This window comes from Hordeum vulgare, chromosome 3H (genome assembly GCF_904849725.1).
Source record: "Hordeum vulgare subsp. vulgare chromosome 3H, MorexV3_pseudomolecules_assembly, whole genome shotgun sequence".
Classification (NCBI taxonomy): Eukaryota; Viridiplantae; Streptophyta; class Magnoliopsida; order Poales; family Poaceae; genus Hordeum; species Hordeum vulgare.
The window spans coordinates 369,342,216-369,352,431 of record NC_058520.1 but is presented as its reverse complement, the minus strand read 5'-3'; positions in this window follow the sequence as shown (position 1 = coordinate 369,352,431).

Sequence of the window (10,216 nt, the reverse complement as noted above, 5' to 3'; positions counted from 1 at the left end):
ATTGTGCAAATCCCAGATACTGTAGGAGTACTTTGGGTGTATCAAACGTCACAACGTAACTGGGTGACTATAAAGGTGCACTACGGGTACCTCTGAAAGTGTCTGTTGGGTTGGTACGAATCAAGATTGGGATTTGTCACTCCGTGTGACGGAGAGTCATCTCTGGGCCCACTCGATAGAACATCATCATGAGCTCAATGTGACTAAGGAGTTAGTCACACGATGACGTGCTACGGAACGAGTGAAGAGACTTACCGGTAACGAGATTGAACAAGGTATTGGTATACCGACGATCGAATCTCGGGCAAGTTCTATACCGACAAACAAAGGGAATCGTATACGGGATTGATTGAATCCTTGACATCGTGGTTCATCCGATGAGATCATCGTGGAGCAAGTGGGAGCCACCATGGGTATCCAGACCCCGCTGATGGTAATTGGCAGAGAGGTGTCTCGGTCATGTCTGCCTGTCTCCCGAACTCGTAGGGTCTACACACTTAAGGTTCGATGACGCTAGGGTTATAGGGAATTGTTATACGAGGTTACCGAAAGTTGTTCGGAGTCCCGGATGAGATCCCGGACGTCACGAGGAGCTCCGGAATGGTCCAGAGGTAAAGATTGATATATAGGACGGATGGTTTCGGAGAGCGGAAGTGTTTCGGGCATCACCGGTAACGTATTGGGACCACCGGGACCACCGGAGGTAGCCCCGGGGGTCCACCGAAGGGGGGAAACGACCCCGGGAGGTAAGATGGGCCAAATGGGGGAGGGAACCAGCCCCTAGGTGGGCTGGTGCGCCTCCCCACTCTGCCCAATGCGCAGGGGAGAGGAAAGGGGGGGCAAACCCTAAGCGAGGTGGGCCTAAGGCCCACCAGGGGTGCGCCACACCCCTCCTCCCCTCCTGGCCGCCACCTCCTGGCGCAGATGGGGGCTGCCGCACCCCTTGGGGGTGGGAACCCTAAGGGCTGCGCCCTCTCCCCCTTCCCCTATATATAGTTGAGGTTTCGGGGCTGTTTGACACACGGTTTTCTCTCCCTCTCGGCGCAGCCCTGCCCTTCCTCCTCGTCCTCTCTGCCGGTGCTTGACGAAGCCCTGCCGGGAGACGTCTTCTCTCCATAGTCACCACGCCATAGTGCTGCTGGAGTTCTTCCCCAACCTCTCCCTCCTCCTTGCTGGATCAAGGTGCGGGAGACGTCACCGGGCTGCACGTGTGTTGAACGCGAAGGTGCCGTAGTTCGGCACTAGATCGGAATCACACCGCGATCTGAATCGCTGCGAGTACGACTCCATCAACCGTGTTCTAGTAACGCTTCCGCTTAGCGATCTTCAAAGGTATGAAGACGCTCTTACCCCTCTCTCGTTGCTGGTCCCTCCATAGGAAGATCTGAATATGGCGTAGGAAAATTTTGAATTTATGCTACGTTCCCCAACAAAGAAGCCATCTAGCTACTACCTACGGACCCGTAGGTGTGAAGTGAACTACTCACGAGTCATTAGAGAGGCGATGGTGTTGATGTAGAAGCCCTCCAACTCCAAAGTCCCCTCCGGCAGGGCACCAGGAAGGGTCTCCAGATGAGATCTCGCGGAAACGGAAGCTTGCAGCGGCGGAAAAGTGTTTTCGTGGATGCCCTGATTTTTTTCTGGATTTTAGGGAATATATAGGCGAAGGAGCTAGGTCAGGGGGGCGCTAGGGAGGCCACAATCCTGGTAGCCGCCGCCCCTGGTGGCGGCTACAGGGCTTGTGGGCCCCCTGTGGCTCTCCTGCCTTGGCCCTCAAGTCCCCTCATCTTCTTCCGTTCTGGAAAAATTTATTTAGGGGATTTTATTCCGTTCGTACTCCGTTCCAAAATCAGATCTGAAAAGAGTCAAAAACACAGAAAAAACAGGAAATGGCACTTGGCAGTGAATTAATAAGTTAGTCCCAAAAAACATATAAAAGGTACATAAAACATCCAAAGTTGACAAGATAACAACATGAAACCATCAAAAATTATAGATACGTTTGAGACGTATCAACGACGCTTACAAAAGTCGTCGAGGTTACGATGTTCGGCCTCAAGCATATTGGCCCTGTCCACAAGTGTTTTGAAATCTGGGAAGGTGTGAACGACTAGTTGGCACTTCAATGCCGGAGCGAGTCCATCAAGGAACTTCTCCATTTTCTTCTCTTGTGTCTTATAGTCTTCACTTGCATAACGAGATAGTTGGTTAAACTATTCCAAGTATTCCATTACAGTGGAACTTCGTTGCTTAAGGTCCTCAATCTCCCTTTTCTTAATTTTCATGACGCTATTTGGAATGTGCGCCCCACGAAAATTCTCTATGAACTCAGCCCACGTGATATTGTTCTCGTCAGGATGCATGCGGAGGATATTTTCCCACCACGAGGCCACGACTCTGGTTAGATAGTGAGGTGCGTAGAACACCTTCTCATGGTCGGACCATTGAGAAATAATAAGCTTCCTCTAAATATCACATAGCCAATCATCGGCTTCCATTTGTTTATCAGTGTGTGAGAAAGTTTGCGGACGTGTCTTCTATAACTCAGCCAATCTGGAGTGACGCGGGTGTGGTCCACGCTGATTTCCCATATTCATTAGCTAGCTCATCATTTTGTGACGCTGTTGTTGGCTCTGCTCATAAAGGCATGTTATTGGCCTTACTCTCGCATGCCTAACATGTTATTTAAGCTGGTGCACTTCTCCTGATCCTACATGATTCAACACGACTACTTCTCTCTAGTCTAAGAGCACACAATCATACATATCATACAAACGCACTAACGTACTGGTGCACCATCTCTAGGTGGAGTCGGAAGGAACCTAGATCGCTAGCCTAGGGAAAGTCCCGGGTGAGGTTATGGGGACTCCGCTTCCTCCTGCACGGGCTGTAGACAAACGACATGAGGCGGCGAACCACGAACTGGGCTAGCAGGCAGGGCAACTCTAATAGGGGCAGGAGCAATGACTTGATTGAACTCATCGAGTGTAGGCAGCTGGCGGTGAATTGGCTGGTCTGACGGAGTGCATGAAGGTGAGGAAGAGGGCATGACCGGGGTGGTGCGGGCCGAGGAGCTCAGTCCTATTTTGAGGATGTGTGTGAGTCTCCATACGAGCAGCCACGAAGTTATCCACTAGGCCGTCGAAGCCTGACTCCAAGTCCAGGAGGTACTGCACCAGCATCCCAATGGCCTCATCATCCTCTCCTCTAGGGCAGGCAAAAGAATAGTGACTGGTGTATGGAACGTGGCACGCGAGGTAGTGATAAGGACGAATCTTCATCACTGGAAGGGTGTCCCGAAGACGAGCAATAGCCTCCCTGGTAGCCAATTGCATAGCCTGCCTCTCCGTAGGCATGGCTCTCCCGACGAAGCGAAGACGGCATGTCTCAACTCTCCCACAAATAAAATGCACCGAGGCCTGATGCATATTCAGGGTGTCGCGCATCTTGTGGTGGTAGAACATGTACTCGGTGCGAGTCGTCGGTCCAATCGCGATCCTCGCAATGATTGAAAGGAGTCGCAAAAATCCCACCGGCTCGTTGGTGAACACCTTTGACGGACAACCGTTGCCAGCCATCTACACAGTAGACAAAAATTTCCATGTAGTCATAACATAAATATATGTTGACTAACACAAAAGTATCTACAGTATGCAGAAAAATAAAAACAGCTAATCCGGTTAGCGATCGCGCCTAATGGTTTCCTACAGTCAGCTTTGCTCTGATACCAAGGTTGTCAGGACCGTTTTCCAATTAAAATAATTTATTGGAAATCAGCCATGAATGTCACGAGTGTAGAAAAATATTTTCCACTGATAGACTCCTCTTGATACAAAACCCTTTAGTACTTCATATTAAACATAGTAGAGCGAAGGTCGCTCTACAAATTATTACAACATGTCCACAATCACATAAGGACAGATATGTTACAGTGGTCATGGGGTAACTCTATTGCTTGTAATAAAGTGGGCACGTCATTTCAGAGTGAAGTGACATGACAAGTACTACTACGGGCCAAGTATCAGAGTGAAGCTTGACGATTTATTCGGGGTGGCAGAAGTGGTGAAATAACAGAGCGATGGACTCCATGATCGCAAGACTGACTGGGACTCCCCTAGGCGTCGGACTCGCTATTGAACTCTTCATCCGTGAGGTCTCCTTCATCCATATCTCGCCACACCAACAAGCCAGTGAGTACTTCAAAAAGTACTCGCAAACAGTTTGCACAAAAGATGTGATGCATACCGCAATTTTAATATGCATGGTTAGAATTCATAGTTATCATAATGAAGATATTAACAGTAGTTAAATTAGAACACATAAGTCGGGCGGTAGTCCTCCCAAAATATCCAAGAAGAAAATAAAATGCACCGATCAGGTGTGTGGAGTGACGCCTCGAAAGGTTATCAGATAAAATAAATAACCACCGTTGGGCGTCTAAGCGACACCACATACACGGCATAATAAAATAACGAGACACACTCGGGCGTCTTAGCGATACCACAGAAAGGGCAAAAATAAATAACAAGCCACAATTGGGGATATAGTGACGCCACAAAAAGGGAAAAAATAAATAACAAGCCACAATCGGGCATCTTAGCGACGCCACAGAAAGGGCAAAAATAACTAACAAGCCACAATCGGGCATGTTAGCGACGCCCCAAAAAGGGAAAAATAATAACAAGCCACAATTAAGCATCTTAGCGACGCCACAGAAAGGGCAAAAATAAATAACAAGCCACAATCGGGCATCTTAGCGACGCCACAGAAAGGGAAAAATAAATAACAAGCCACAATCGGGCATCTTAGCGACGCCTCACAAAGGGCAAAAATAAATAACAGGATTATCCGGGTGGTACAACCAATCTTCAGGATATTCCGAGTAACCGTGTTCCCATCAAGTAAGTTTTTTCCAAATCATCATCAAATGTTCATAACCATTATTGTAAACCAAACTTGTGCTCTAGGGACGGACTCTAAGACCGACACTTGACCTGTCAACCAGCCGTCCTTGACCGTGGACACGACTAGTCGAATAGTTTTGACATTGCAAAGGGTGTACTCTTTACCCATTGCCCACGGGTTCCAATAGTCACCAGGACTAATCCCGCGTATGGTATTTTAGAAGCAAACACTCAGAACCACCACACACCCATTTTTACCCCGGGAAGACCGGTCTCACCCAGAGAAGCATCACATCAAATTTATACCGTGTGCTACAAGGGAGTGCCGTCCCTCTCGGCCCGAGACCGGAAACACCCATCCCCCCTGACCGGATGACTGGATTTAGTCCACGGCCATGGATACCTCCATCCCGACCCCTCTACTTGGTGCATAACTCATAATAGGTTCATGACCAACTATACCGCATTCCCTTTCGGAAAAAACGGTGGCAGCAACAAAATAAGGTGACACACTGACAAGACTCGATCTAGGTCGATACTGGAGTTATCCAATTTATTCTCATCACTGTCATGCATCCGGCATGACCTGGCCACAACCTATCACATTCCGCGTGACTAGGTTATCCACGGCCTCTCACAACTATATAAGTCATCATAGCCACATATTGAGTTTTATGTAAGTAAATATGCAATGTGTTAGTCCATGGAGCAGATGATAATTTAAAATTTTGATTAGCAAACATCACATCAAAAGTTCAAACATGCTTGCCTCGTTCCACGTAGTCGGGATCGAGCTCGGTGAAGTTTTCACAACCCTAGTTCTTCTTTGCTTGCCAAGCATTGATGCAAGCATATTTTAATTCTTTTAAAATTGAAGTGGGGAAATGATCAAGCCCGAGGAACCAAACTTTTGTGAAATATGCAATAGAAAAGATTTCTTCAATAGTTCGAGGAAAATGTTTATGGTTTCCAAATAAATTATTGGCATGATATAGAAATGTCAACCAATATTTTAGGATCACAAAAACATTTAATTTGGACCTTTGATTAAATCTAACAATTATTTGCAATGGAGTTATATTTGCTATATAAAAAATATAGCTTCATAAACTCCGAAAATAATTGTGTGGCATTAGATAATTATATTATGTCACATAAAAATATTTTAGGGTTTTATAAAAAATGATTTAAATTGTTTTCAAATCAAAACAAATGTGAGAAAGAAAAAAAAGAAAAAAAAGAGCAGAAGTTACATGGCACCAGGGGCAGGCCCAGCCCACCAGGATTCCCGTGTCGTCTTCCTCCTCCTGCGAATAGGCACATGAGAAAGCAAGCACGATGGCCAGCCTCGCCACCTCCTGCTCGCCGTGGCGCTGTCCCCTGCCTCCCCGTGCCAGCGTGTCGCCTCTTCCCCTCCCTGAGCCTCTCTCTCTTCCTCCCCCGATTCCATTTCTCCCTCTCCCTCTCGTTTCTTTTCCCCCTCCTGGATCTCTCTCCTAGGAGCTCCGGTCGCCGCTGATTCGCCGCCTCCAGCTCGTCCCCGACCCCGCCGTCAGCGCCAGAAGCTTCGCGGTGAGGGCCTTGTCCGATTCCCCCTCTCCCCGGCGCTGTTCCCCTCCCTAGCCTCCTCCCGCCGCGGAGCCCGAGCGCTTGCCGCCAGCAATGGGTGCCGCGGGCCGAGCCCCCCCTGCTCATCTGAGCACATCGGCGTGCTCATCAAGGCCGGAGGAGCCCGTAGCCTCCCGTAGCTCCTCCTCCCGTAGCTCCTAGCGACGAGCCCGAGCTGGCCGAGCTCTGGCCGCCGCTCCGTCGCTGCTTCCGCCGTCTCCAGCGACCCCCATGCCCCCAAACCCGCGAGAATGGATGCGACCCAGCAAGGGCTACCTTCTGGTGGTCTCTACGGGTCCAACCGCTGCCGTTTGCCCGATTCCGGCGAGATGCTGCCGTCGGTTTGGTCATCGTCGGCGTGATTCTAGCGAGATGACGTGGTGTCATCTCTAGCGCTAACCCCCTGCCTAATTAACCCCGAGAGACGCTGACATGTGGACCCCATCTAATTAACTAGCAATATTAATCTAAAACAAATCTGTTAAGACTTCAGTCAATGACCAGCCACCAGGTTTGACCTGGGATGGCGTTTTGACCTGCTGATGTCACTATAACATCGCGCTGACGCAATAACTCATTTTTTAGATTTTAAATAATTCCAGAAAATTGCTAAAACTTGTAAAAATCATAGAAATTAAAATATAACTCGGATGAAAATAATTTATATACGAAAAAGTATCAGAATAATCCAAAGAATCCATTGGTACTAATTTTATGCATGATAGAGCAACCGAAATAGGAGTATTTGAACATTTTGTTCAAATCACATTATTTAACATCACATGTGGAGTTGAGTTTGAACCTATAGTTCAAACCTACTTCATTTAAATATGTTGCTAGGTTCATTAGGTCAAACCACATCATGTTAACATGCCATGCTCATGCATCATTGTGAAGCATATTTTGTGCTTAATTGTTATCTTCTGATTTTGTTGATAGACCTTGCGAGATGTAGTTATCACCGAAATCAAAGAACAGCTGAGTTCTTCTGATCAACAAGCAAGCAAAACCCCTTGAACATTCCAATAAAATCCCATGTTCTCACCTCTGCTCTCAATTGTTGCATTAGGACACATCGCTTCAAATGTTTTTGCTTCGGTAGTTGAACCCATTCCTTTGCATGGCCTAACCTTGTCATAGTAAATAGCTAAACCTTGCAACCTAGCATACCTAGTAGTTGCTTGTGCCGTGATGTGCTTTACCCTGCTATGCTTGCTATGCTTAGAGTTGTGTCGGGCCTGTTTCATCTGGGTGATGAACTGAAGTGAATGAATGTGTTCTAGTGACAAAGGATAAGGGTTGAATTTGATTTGGTGAAGGTACTGATGAGAGGCTATGTAGGAGTACATGGCGAGTTGTCTCATTGGGATCGTCCTTAAGAACTGGGTCCCGTGTATGTTATCCAAGACTAGCTACTACCGCACATTGGGATCCTTAATTGACTCTCTCGGCTTATTAATCACCTAGATCTCTGTCCAGGAGTTGCAACTAGTTTCTCGTGTTTGTAGGACATGCTAGTAGTCTACCGAGGGCACCCCGTACAGGTGGGCTTGGGATAGACTAGGTATCGTGGCCCGGTGTACCAAGCGTAGTACCATCCGTCGAGGTGGGCTTGTGAACCCTGTACACATCATTTGGGGCTGTAGAGGAAACCTCGGCCGGACTTCCTTGCGGGTTCAGTCTCAAATAGGCGATAAACCTGGACTAGATTCTTGTGTGGTTAGTTAGGTCGTGGCCGACACCCACGCCAGTGCTTCCGATTGAAGGTTGTCGAGATGCATGACGTGCATATGGTGATAAGTGGTGAGAGTGTGTGTGAGGAAGTACACCCCTGCAGGGTAATCTAATCTATTCGAATAGCCGCGTCAGCGGATATGGACTACTTGGAAACTTATATGGTCATAGACAACATGAATGGATACTATAAAATATTCAAGACAAGTGTGAGTGCTATGAATGGCTCTCTCGTAGGGAGACGGGAGGGGACCCATAGTGGTGTATTGTTGTGGAGACTAGCTAGTGGACTCGTGTGCGCTTTCTCACATTATTAAACTACTCGTAATCGTAGTACATGATAGCCACAGAATTAAAGCTGGCTTGCTGCATTAAACCCCACCATCCCCTTTTGACAGTGATGCATGTGTAGTTAGTTCTGATGTAAGTCTTCCTGAGTACCTCTGTACTCTCTGTTGCTTAAATTATGTTTTTGCACAGGAGACTCCAGTCTCACTAGTGGTAATGACAATAAGATCGACGTTGACTGAGTAGCTTGGAAATCCCAGACAGAGGTCTGGTTCCTATGGAGGGTCTTGTAGATAGACAGGCTTTCTCAGCCTTTTTACTTTCTAGATGTCTATACCCAGACATGTTGTGCTTCCGCTTGTTTGCTTGTATGACTTGAGTGTTGGGTCTTGTGACCCCTGTTTGTAATATCATACTATGTTGACTCTTATGAGTCTTTAATAATAGCTTGAGTCATAGAGTTATGTTCTGATGCCATGTTGTATCTACACATATCGTGCATATTGTGTGTATGTTATGAAATGCATTATATGTGTGGGATTCGACACCTAGTTATGTGCATTTAGTAGTACTCTTTACAGGGAAATGCCTCTTTGTGCTTCCGTCGAGCCTTAGTAGCATGCTACTGCTCCGGACACATTGATTGATCGGCATGTATCCTTCTTTGCTGTTGTGTCTGTCCCCTTGGGGAAATGTCACGCGGTGTAATGGGGTCCATGTAGCTTGCTACGACTCGTCTACACACGTTGTTGACTGACACCTGCTTTGTTGGGTTATGTATGCATGTCCCTGTACTGATATGCCACTTGGGTTTATAACTAGTCATGTCGACCCGGGTTCTTTGTCGTTCGAATGCTAGCGCCACATTCACATACGTGAGCCAAAAGACGCAAACGGTCCCGGCTAAGGTAAGGTGGCAGCCGTGGAGTTTATCGTGCGTGAGGCCGCAAGGTTATGTGATGTGTTACACGCTGGGTTCTTATGACTTAGGATTGGGGTCCCGACAGAAGTTGACGTCGGCGTTTCCCTCATCGAAATCTACGTCATACACCATATACTATCGTAAGTGATAAGGGCTTAGCTACTATATCCAAACATATTAAATAAATATGAAAATAAAGTAGAGAGAAAGGGTGAAATTTTGCAAAAGGAATCACTTCAAATCTTTTGTACTTTAAGAGTTATAAGAAAAATGATATCAGGGACCATTCTATAAAGAAACAGAAACTATCCAGGGGCTAGTTTGGAAAAGAGCAAAGAGCCTAGAAGGAAATGCGCCAACCCACAGAGAAAACGCTTTCTGGAGGATACGCTTTAGCAAAACGATTCGAAAATAAAAAGAATCCTCACGAGGGGGTCCCACTCGTGAGGTTCTAAATCCCACCGGCGTTAGAGACAGGCAATGGTCACCGGCGGTGATCTACGGCAGGGGCAGAGCAAACCAAGGACACCAGAGTGCTCGTCGTGTCCTTCCGCATCAGTGGCAGGTGGAGCTAGTGTCCGGCGAGCACCACGTCGATGATGTCTCCTTCTTCGGTGGACGGCAGCATCAGGCGTCACACGATCTCACCAGGGAGCATTCCTGCCACCAAATTAAGGTGTGGGTCACAGGGTTGGGTTCATCAGGTATCTACTAGCCTACTTTGAGGGGCTCACGATCGCTTTACCAGTGAGGATCTTGC